Here is an 11,556-nt window from a genome sequence, read left to right on the forward strand (position 1 = left end):
ACATAAAAATGAGAAGTAATGTGTACATTTTTCATTGGTAATAAAAATATGAAAATACTATGAGATCGGCATTTTTTCTCTGTTGAGACCCAATGTACACACATGTGTACATTCAATTACTCAAACATTATATAAAATAAAATTTCAAAATTAGTTTTTTTGTGTTACTTTGACATCAGATGCACAAAAAAAAGCAACTGAAACATTTTTCCATTCTTTGTTTATCTTCGGGACTGAAGAGGTTAACGTCTTACCTTTCACCATCTGTTACAGTTTTTTTGCAAATATTTGTAAAAAAAGGTGCCCATCATAATTGTTCAAATCATAGAGTAATAGGATGGACACAGTATCGTGAGGTCTGTAATTTTCACTGCAACTGGGATTTGCTGCGTCTCGGTACACGCTGGTGAAACGACAGTTGTCTCTATGTTTTACATCGTCTTCCTCAAATCTTTTTCTCCCACACATGGAACATCTCTGCCAAGCAAAATACCGATTCATCCTCGCGGCTCAATGGCGTCGTTTTATTTTGCAGCAGGAAAGTATTTACCGTCTCAGCGACTGCATAGATCTGTTGAATGAAATATTCCATGAAATATCTATATCTGTTTAATTTAAACTGTGAATAACTTTGCTCATAGCTTCAGTCTATGTAGCATGCAATATTGAATGGTTGGTGCAAATATACCTGAGTCGAATATGGACCAATGTGAGTACTACGACTGCAGCTGGCAGCTGGTTTTAGTATGGGTTCCATCCCAGTGTAAATAAAAAAAAGGTAGGTTCATTTTATTGCCGAACGATTTCAATTTTATATATTAATTGTCGTCAGGAGGTTTGACATCTGGTGACTGATTTAAACTGTTAACAGTCAGCAAACTGTGCATATAATTTTTTTAGGACTGAAACATTCTGATACGAAGATGGATTTATAGTGAACCGGAATACTACTCCGAGCTACCATCATGAAGTTTTATATGTATTGGAAATTACATATATATGTATTAACAACCTGCACCATTCGTAGATTCATTTGGCTCTCAGTATGGTGTTACGTGATACGCAGTGTTATAACAAAAAATTCTAACTTATCAACCTTGTCACATGCAAACATCCACACATAATCCGAATACAGAACTTTGTAGACGATTGTAGAAACATTTTCGTACTGTTTTTCAAAAACGTGAACATGCTTCAGCTCTGCAGGGAACCGTATGTTTGCAACATTTAATTTATTTCTTTGTGGAAAATAGTTAGACACACAGCGTGCATTCTGATTTCCATGATATAAACCTCCTAGAATTTACCACTTGAAGCTGGCATTGTTGTATGACAGAATATTTGTTATTGCATGTTTATTACCTTGCATTATGAGCTGATTCGTACGTAGATCTGCATGAGATACCTCATTTTCATTAACGTTAACATTTAATTTAATTATTTCCTTCAATGACCGCCATGAATCGTTCGTTTGAAGGTCTCAAGTTTCTATAACGAAACTGTTAACACATCCATCCAAGAAAAGTCTAAGCTTCTTGAGCCGAAGCCTATTATCCACAAGTGCCAACGGCCTTGCCGCAATGGTAACACCGGTTCCCGTCAGATGACCGAAGGTAAGCGCTGTCGGGCTGGGCTAGCACTAGGATGGGTGACCATCCGGTCTGCCGAGCGCTGTTGGCAAGCGGGGTGCACTCAGCACTTGTGAGGCAAACTGAGGAGCTACTTGACTGAGAAGTAGCGGCTCCGGTCTCGGAAACCGCCGGGAGAGCGGTGTGCTTACCACATGCCCCTCCATATCCGAATCCAGTGACGCCTGTGGTCTGAGGATGACACGGCGGCTGGTCGGTACCGTTGGGCCTTCATTGCCCGTTCGGAAGGAGTTTAGTTTTAGTTTTTATTATCCACACACTTGTACATATACTACTTTTAAATGCAGACTTAACAGCAACCCATTTAAGATTATCTAATTTAATGCGATTTGGAGCTAGTTTCCTCGTTATTAATAACACAATAAAATCTGAAATTCGATTGTACTAATGATGTTCAGTCTACCGAGAAATTTCTCCGCAGTCGGTCTTTTTCTTCTCCTTCGTCGATTGGATACTAGTTGCCCCAGTCCTTCAACTCCTAAAGATAATCCGCTACTAGATGTTCGATTGACTGAATTTTTTTAACTGTCACTGCTGCCTGAAGACTTTACTTTGAAAAATAAAAGAAGCTTTCCTTAGGAAAGACGACGTGGTTGCATTCATAGATATGCATTGCCTGGGACATGCTTGCAGAACAAAAGAGAAGAGGCCTTGTGAACGATCTGCCTAAGCAGAAGAATCCGTAGGTGGAAGATGAATGACTTACATTTGTTGTAGAGAAATTTCGAATTTTGATGACAGCCTCCTCAGCTCTTCAGTCACTTATTCGAATATTTACTATGTATATGAGACAACTGACGCAAAACTGACGGAGAAGAATGCTTGTCTCAATTACAGCAGGTGAACAACAGGTGAAAAAACACAGTATAATACTGCTAATAGTATTATATATATATATATATATATATATATATATATATATATATATATATATATATATATATATATTACAGATGTACGAAGTACGAATTATCGAGACTTTTCATGAGTTCCAAGAAAGAGAAGGCGGTGAAACGAGAACTATGATGCTTCAGCATGAAATAGTTCATGACGTGTGACTTCTCTCTTTTAGAGCCATCTTCTGAATACTTCCGAACTTCCGAATAAATTCGGACCTTCTCACTGAATGATTAGAAAATTGTCTGTACTTGCGCAGTGCTGTAATATCATATTTCACTCCCTCAATAATCCTGACAAGTTGGAGCTTGCGAAAGCACTTAGTCACTGTGTCAATACTTTCACAATCTCTCAAATATCACCGAGTCGAGAAAAATCATATGCGAGATCAGAATTGTCACTGCACAAATTTGATACTTCATTGACTCAACACAAATTGGTGCTTTCAGACATGGTTTTGGCACAGAGTTCAAATTTGCTGCTGTCTAATCAATATGTACAGAAATTACGCCAAACCGAGAATCAAATGAAGTCTTATTAACACATGCAAGAGACGTTCACTAATTTATGGAAATCTTTATTGGGAAGTTAATCTTTGAATACATAAAGGCAAGAATAACAAAAGAGAATTTTCGGGGTGTTGTGCTAGACTTTATTGAATCTGTAGTCTCCATGTCAATAGAGTTTGCAGTAGTTACAGTTAAAATTGGTTTCAAGTATGTAACAAAGAAACTGACGAACTTTATTTCAACGATCAAATTTAGCCTACTAATCAACATCGAACATAAGGGTTCATTTGCTTAAGGTAGGGAGGTTGCGCTTGAATATTATCAAGGAAGCTCAGTCTTCGGACATTTGTGCTTACAAATTGTGATGTAAGTGCTGGAGCTATGCTTACGAAAGGACAACTATCAGCAGATTTATCAAATTACATGTAGTGTAATCTCACAGACACTGCACAGAGAGAGCACACGCATCAGCAAAGTCTCATAAAACATGCTGCGATGTAGTCGAAAGTTTTTTTCGATCTAATAAACAATGCTCTCAGTGTCAAAGGCATGTCACATAGAATTTTCCATTAAACTAACAGATTAGACTCTGTTGAGACGAGATAAAAACGCTGGAATTGGGTTGTCGAGTTGATGGTTTCTGAGGTGAGAAATTACTTGATGTATGTGACCGTAATTGTAGCGTGTGTGGATAAATATCTGCGCATAACAATTGCTCTATTAGCTTTTTAAAAATGTTCGCAGCTACATCAAGTACGATCTACTAACGCGAAAGCAGTTTCATCTGGGATCAGAGTATGTGATTCCCACGTTTTGTGCTGATCCATAAGTAGATCTTCGTGGTACTTAGGTCCGGAAGAAAACAGTGACGTATTTTGATTTTCATCATGTCTGTTACAAATGTAGTTATAGAGTTTAGTTTTTAGCACAACTAACAGTGTTTCACAAAGATCACTTAACAGTCCTGATTCACTGTCCATGGAACGCACAGTATACTAAGTTTGGTCGATATACACTCCTAGTGAACACTATTCACCTGTACGATATTTTTACTTCTTCATTTATGATATAAGCACTTTATCTCGCCCCTCAATACTAAATCATTACATAACACAAAAGTGTTCATCTGACAGCGAATTTAAGTGTTCTTATACGTTCAAAATCCAATAGCTAGCGTAAACTGCACATACAACTTTCAGCTTCAGGGGATAGAATGCTATTTAAAGAATACTATTTAAGACTTACTAACGGATATCCACTGCACCTACACACTGTCAGCTTCAGGATAATCAGCACTAGTGATCAATGGAGGTCAGTCGACAATGACGCTCAATGGTCAACGATGGTCAGTGGTGTAATAGGACCGGCCGTGGTGGCCGAGCGGTTCTAGGCGCTTCAGCCTGGAACCTCGCGACCGCTACGGTCGGAGGTTCGAATCCTGCCTGGGGCATGGATTCGTGTGATGTTCTTAGGTTAGTTAGGTTTAAGTAGTTCTAAGTTCTAGGGGACTGATGACCTCCGATGTTAAGTCCCATAGTGCTCAGAGCCATTTGAACCATTTTTGGTGTAATAGGTCTTCAGTGATTACTGTTCCGTTATCTGTCTTTGACACAAATGTTCATCATTTAATTTAATTAATTTGTATTGAATCCTCATCCATATGTAGATCTATAAAATATTCCTTATCTAGTTATTTCGTTGGTGGCTTCGATGTATTCTGTGAGCTATGACGCTGGACTTGGATCCTATTGGAGATGTAGAAACATTATCTGTTGAAAGCATTGTGTTGGTGAGATGGCTTCCAATCATTATTCAATGAAATGAAGTTTCTGAACTTTGAAACTGCCTATATTTACTAATATTAGGTCACTCTTCACTATTGACAAAAGATACTCCTGCCCCATCAACACTACAAAGACACCTTATCTCCAGTTGCAATAGCTCTTCCGCCAAGACTGCCCATATGATATCACAGTCCCGCCAAGAGTCTGTACAAAGAAAGAGAACAGATATATTACAAAAAATCAAAGCATATACAGCTTCATCGATAATAATCACTGATACCTATTTTAAATAATTAAAAGAAATGAATTTACAAAATTTGAATAAAATGTTTCTACATTAATTCTAATATGTATAATATGAATATTTACGAGGGCGTGCTAAAAAGAAACTCCTCCGAATTTTTTATTCTGTACTTAACATCGATTGAGGTATTATGTGTCATGTATATTACTCGGTCGACTATTCTGATTCGTTGACGCATGCTGAAACCCTCTGCCGCTGTAGGGCTCCAGATTGTAGCGTGTGGCATGGTGGTGTGTAACGCTCCCACGTCGTTGCGTGAGAAACAGCGTGCTATAATTGAGTTTTTAGCCGCAGAAACATGCGTCCCGTTGATACCCATAGAAAATGAAAGATGTGTACTGTGATAACTGTATCGACATCAGTAATTTATGTCGTTGGGTTGTTCGCGCTTGTAATTAAGGGGACGGTGGAGCGAAACTCAATGTTTGTGTCAGAGCTCGTAGCGGACGACCTCGTGCGGCAACCAACGAGGCTCATCAGAATGAAGTAGATGAACTGATCAGAGAAATTCGTCGGCTAACACAGACACAGCTCTGAGGTAAATGCGGTATATCATCACAGCGTGTAAGACTGTCATTGCAGAACAACAGTATAGAGAACTGTGTGGACGGTGGGTGACTGGAATGCTCACTACCCACATGAAACCCAGGAGAATAGACATCTCTAAAAACTTATTTCTGCGTTTTGAACGTGACAGATGATGAAAGCTAGGTTCACCATTTTGACACATAAAACCAGATAACATCAATGGAGTTCCGCCACCAAGGTTCATCGACGCCAAAAAAGTTCAAGACCATGTCTTTAGCAGGCAAATTCATGCCCATAGCGTCATAAGGCCTTCAAGGTATTTTGCATTTGCAATTAAGGTCTAGAGGCACCACCATAAACTGAAAGTGCGAATTCGAAGAGTTAATCCACACATGGAGCACCCTTTCCTTCAGCGTGACACTGCCAGAACGCACACGAGCGCTGAGACATCTGCAGTAGTACAACGCCTTGGGTTCGCCGTTATGGATCATTCTCCATACAGTCCCGACTTGGTTCCATCTGATTGTCATCTGTTTCCTGAACTTTAAGAACACCTTCGATGACTTTACGTTAATAGTGAGCGAGCAGTGGAAGGTTATGGCCCTGTCAACAAAGTCAAACGTTATCAACAAACTGGTCTCTCGTTGTGAGAGATGCGTGGGTCGCCTGTGTGACTATTTTGAGAAATAAACATATAGACATGAAGAATAAAGACGTAGATTGTTAATAAGCTTAACTTAACTTAAAAAGTTTCATAGATTTTCACATAAAAATTTAGAGACATCACTTTTCAGAATGCCTTTGTAAACATGAAACAACTAATTATATATGAAAATGTGTGTCTACCAAGTTATTTCCAAATGGAGTTATCAGTACTCAATGGTATCATACATTTCTTATTGTGTTATTAACTTGATTACAATACAGTGGTCAATTGTGCTCACCTATAGGCTTAAGATCCAGCAGCAAGCACCCACTGCAATACAGACTGCCAGCTTCCAGAACTGGAATACTATTTAACACTTAGAAGCATGTGGAAAGTAACTATGACTTATTTAGATTTTCAGTATTTCTGTTACAAGTGTAATGCTCTTTGCACCACAAATAGCATAATACTAAGCTCACATAACATTAAAAGTTCAGTGTTGGGGCATGCACAGTATACTAATCAGGTGCGAAAGATATTCTTACAGCACACATTAGATATTGGTAAAAGATGGTGAGAGAGCGTTTTCGGTTTCAGAGGAGAATAGACAATATAGGCAAAATTATATCACCAACATTACAAACCAGTCATCACAGGAGGTGAGACTTGAGCAGATGCATCTACGTGTGCGTGTGCTTGAAGTTTATGATGTCTGTTGTAAATAAATGAAATGCTGTTATTAAGTGCTTCTGCTTGTCTGAACTTGGCGGTAGTAACTGACTGATTAGGGAAGTATGAATAAATACGAGACGACTACCAGCAGAAGTAAGTAACTGATTCTGTTGCTGCTGCTGTTCTCCTCTGTGTTTGTCATAAAATTAAAGAGAATTGAAGTCTAACATGCACTAATATTAATAAAAACTTTTCTTTTGCTGATCAGCTATTTTTTGTAATTAAAAAACCAGAACAGCTGTTTTCCGTAGCGTGAAACTTCATTGCAATGAGTTCGTTTCAAGAACTATATACGAAATCTTCTTTGACTGTCAAACATTCCACACCACAGACCATTCATTCGTTCTGAAGGAAGCAGCATTTTTGTTACTGGGTGGTCCTCAAAGCGTCATCGTTGGGTCGAGGATTCTGAATGCTATATGTTCAGTTATTCCACATGAGTCACGTACCTTGTTGCCAGAATATGACATGCATTATATTGAGGACAAGGGTTGTCACTCATTTCCTGGACTCTGATGAAAAAGGTTTTTTAAGGAATACAAACCAGTGACTGCTGAATTCAGTGTGAAGTTGTTGGAAAAGGAGTGCTGAGATTTTCGCTTGTGATCTCAATGAGTGGAAATGCATTTTTCTACAGTAAATTTTATCTGTGCTCAGACTCAAAAGATGTGGTGACAAGTTAACTGTAATATCAGTCTATGAGTGAAAATACGTGAAAATGTAAATAAAATTTATACCTGATGCATTTGTTGCTTGTTTTTTCCCTTACCATTATATCTGTAACATATTGTTGATATGTTGTGAAAGTAACCATTACAGAGAGCCAGAGAGAGATGAAATTTGATATACACATTTTATGTGTTGTGTGACACAACTGGACAGAAGTAAATAAAATTTATTTAAAATGATATCATGTTTCGTAATGTGCAAGTAAACACACTGATGTTATTACTTAGTTTGGAAGGACTACATTAGTTTGGAAGAACTACAGTACTACTTAATACTTTTTTGAATAATTTTTGGTGAAAGTTTGACAAAGGATGTTATCTTTAATAAAAAAATTAAGTCAAGGTCACCTGCAGACAGTAATGATTAAATCTGTTCTCGTATCATTAACTTAACGGCAGTACAGACTAACTACTAATTCAATTTGATTGCCCATTTTGCTTTATTATGGACTTGTGTAATCCAGTAAGTTGTCGCCACCCGTAATGTTAGTTGGGAAAATTTATGGACTTTATTTTATTTCGTAGAGTGTGAACCATTTCATTTATTTATGATGCTATCGTAGGATGTTGTTTTGACGCTGTGGTTCTCTACTCAGCAATCTCATTGAATACAAATTACACATTAGTCTGAACATGTGGTCAAGATATGTTTTAATTATGGAATCACTTTCACGCTTATTATTGACAGCCTTGTTATAATTACTTAACTATGTAACCATTGAAAGATCTTAACCAATCTGTGTCATTATCTTTTCATTTGTATTGTTCGTGAAATTTCGGAACTTTATTATATACTGTACTACTGACTAAAGTATTATTTTGTGTAGTGTACTCACTGGCGTTAAAAAAAAAGGAAAATTTGCCACCTATCCATGTATGTAATTACTTTGCTATCACTTGTTTGCATATGCTTATTTTATATGTGGTTTCTGAAAAGAGGCCATATTTTGCGTTTTTATTGAAGATGTTTTAATGAAATGCAAAAAAATTTTGTTCTCATTGTTCTCGTATATCTAGTGACTATGTTTAACAGCTGTGAGGGCCATCATGATTAAAGCACTGCGAAATACTGGTTTCAGAAAATTATCTGCCTTTAGCTCTCTTTTTGGAAGCTATTTCATATTAATTTTCTTTTCTGGAGGAAGGATGTCATGGAAGGAATCCATTAGATCCCTTTGATAACACTCTTAGCTCTTGATACTCTCTCGCGACAGTGGCAGACATCGCGGAATGGGAAGGGTCTCTATGTTTCCTTATTTTTCCTCTTTTTGAAGAGTATTTGCATTATTCCCGTTTTTCGCAATCCCACGTGTGAATGTTAGAGAATAATAGAATGAGTGGAACTTATTTCTAATTGATGTTGGGTTTTGGTTTCTGCAAACTAACAGTCATGGGCTCACTAGTGAGTAGACACAGTAGTTAAATGTAAAGCTCGACAGGTGTAGTGGGCAGGTTTATTATTTTTTTTTTTTGTTGTGGTTTTAGGGCGCAAAACTTCTATGGTCATTAGCGCCCAGCCCGTGACTTAAGACAGTAAAAAACCGAAATTGAAAACCAGCAGCAATGGGAACAAACTCATAAAATTGGAGAAACTAAAAGTAGAAAGAATGCTTAAAAATCCACTACAGACAGGGGGTGGTTGTCCCCAAAAAAAAAAAACTTCAAATGACTGACGTCATTTCACTGTCACTAATAAACTGTAGAACGCGGTCGGCTGAGCGCGTGTCATCTGCTAAAATCGACGATAGATCAGGCGATAGCTGTAGACGGGAGCGTAACGGATTAAAATAGGGGCATTCAATTAAAAGGTGTCTGACCGTCCACGGCTGAGAGCAGTGGGGACAGAGTGGAGGAGGATCACCGCTTAAAAGATGTCTATGGCTAAAAAGACAGTGCCCTGTCCGGAGTCTAGCTAAAATTACCTCCTCCCGACGACGCGTTCGGGAGGAAGAGGTCCAAGCGCAAGGAAGGGCTTTCACTTCCCGCAATTTATTACGGGGAAGTGTTGACCAATGCGCATGCCATAAATGAGCAACTTGGCGACATAAACCGCTCCGTAGATCGGTGAAGGGAAGCGACTGAATAGCTGGCCGAGGAAGAGAGACTGCAGCCTTGGCCGCCATATCGGCCGCCTCATTCCCACAGATACCAGCGTGTCCCGGGAGCCAGAGGAACGCCACCGAGACGCCCCCCAGGTGGAGCAAGCGCAGACAGTCCTGAATCCGGTGGACCAGAGGGTGCACAGGGTAAAGAGCTTGGAGACTGAGGAGAGAGCTGAGAGAATCGGAGCAGATAACGTACTGTATCCGCTGATGGCGGCGGATGTAGTGGACAGCCTGGAGAACAGCGTAAAGCTCCGCAGTATAAACCGAACACTGGTCGGGAAGTCGAAAGCGATTTGGGGTGTCGCCAACAATATAGGCACTCCCTACACCTAAGGATGTTTTCGAGCCGTCGGTGTAAATAAATGTGGCGTCCGTCATTTGTGCACATAGAGCAGCAAATGCCCGACGATAAACAAGTGTAGGGGTACCATCCTTGGGAAATTGACAAAGGTCACGGAGCAGGCAGATCCGGGGACGGAGCCAAGGCGGTGCTGTACCCCAAGTTGTCAAGAAGGTTTTCGGAAAGCGGCAGGAAAGAGAATGGAGCAATTGACGGAAGCGGACTCCCGGGGGTAGTAGGGAGGAGGAGCGGCCTGCATACCCTACATCAAAGGAGGCGTCGAAAAAAAGGTCATGGGCTGGATTAGCAGGCATGGAAGACAGATGGCTAGCATAGCGACTCAGGAGGACTGCTCGCCGATTGGACAGTGGAGGTTCAGCAGTCTCAGCATAAAGGCTTTCCACAGGGCTAGTGTAAAAAGCTCCAGACACTAAACGTAATCCACGGTGGTGGATAGAGTCGAGACGCCGAAGAATAGACGGCCGAGCAGAGGAGTAGACTATGCTTCCGTAATCCAATTTTGAGTGCACTAAGGCGCGATAGAGGCGGAGAAGGACCACTCGGTCCGCTCCCCAGGAGGTACCATTCAGGACACGGAGGGTGTTAAGCGATCGCAGACAGCGAGCCGAAAGATAGGAAACGTGGGAGGACCAGCACAGTTTTCTGTCAAACATAAGACCCAAGAATTTAGCGACGTCTGAAAACGGAAGGTTGACAGGACCTAGATGTAAGGAGGGCGGAAGAAACTCCTTCCGTCGCCAAAAATTGACACAAACGGTCTTACTGGGTGAGAAACGGAAGCCGGTTTCGATGCTCCACGAGTGGAGGCGATCAAGACATCCTTGAAGACGTCGTTCAAGAAGGCTGGTCCGTTGAGAGCTGTAGTAGATCGCAAAATCGTCCACAAAGAGGGAGCCCGAGACATCAGGAAGGAGACAATCCATAATTGGATTTATGGCGATGGCAAACAGTACAACACTCAGCACGGATACCTGGGGTACCCCGTTTTCTTGGGAGAAAGTACGGGAGAGAGTTGTGTTCACCCGCACCCTAAAAGTGCGCTCTGCCATAAATTCGCGAAGAAAAAGGGGCAGCCGGCCTCGAAAGCCCCAAGAGAACAGTGTGCGAAGGATGCCTGTCCTCCAACAGGTATCGTATGCTCTCTCCAGATCAAAAAATATTGCTACCGTTTGGCGTTTCCGGAGAAAATTGTTCATGATATAAGTGGAGAGAGCAACAAGATGGTCAACTGCAGAACGATGCTTCCGAAATCCGCATTGGGCTGGTGTTAAAAGACTGCGGGATTCCAGCCACCAAGCTAAACGGTAATTCAC

General features: G+C 40.4%; 1 pseudogene; it reads left to right on the plus strand.

The window, feature by feature from the left end:
- Nucleotides 1-1,562: 1,562 nt before the first annotated feature.
- On the plus strand, nucleotides 1,563-1,680 carry LOC126186048 (5S ribosomal RNA; annotated as a pseudogene).
- Nucleotides 1,681-11,556: the final 9,876 nt, after the last annotated feature.

Source organism: Schistocerca cancellata, chromosome 4 (assembly GCF_023864275.1).
Source record: "Schistocerca cancellata isolate TAMUIC-IGC-003103 chromosome 4, iqSchCanc2.1, whole genome shotgun sequence".
Taxonomy (NCBI): Eukaryota; Metazoa; Arthropoda; class Insecta; order Orthoptera; family Acrididae; genus Schistocerca; species Schistocerca cancellata.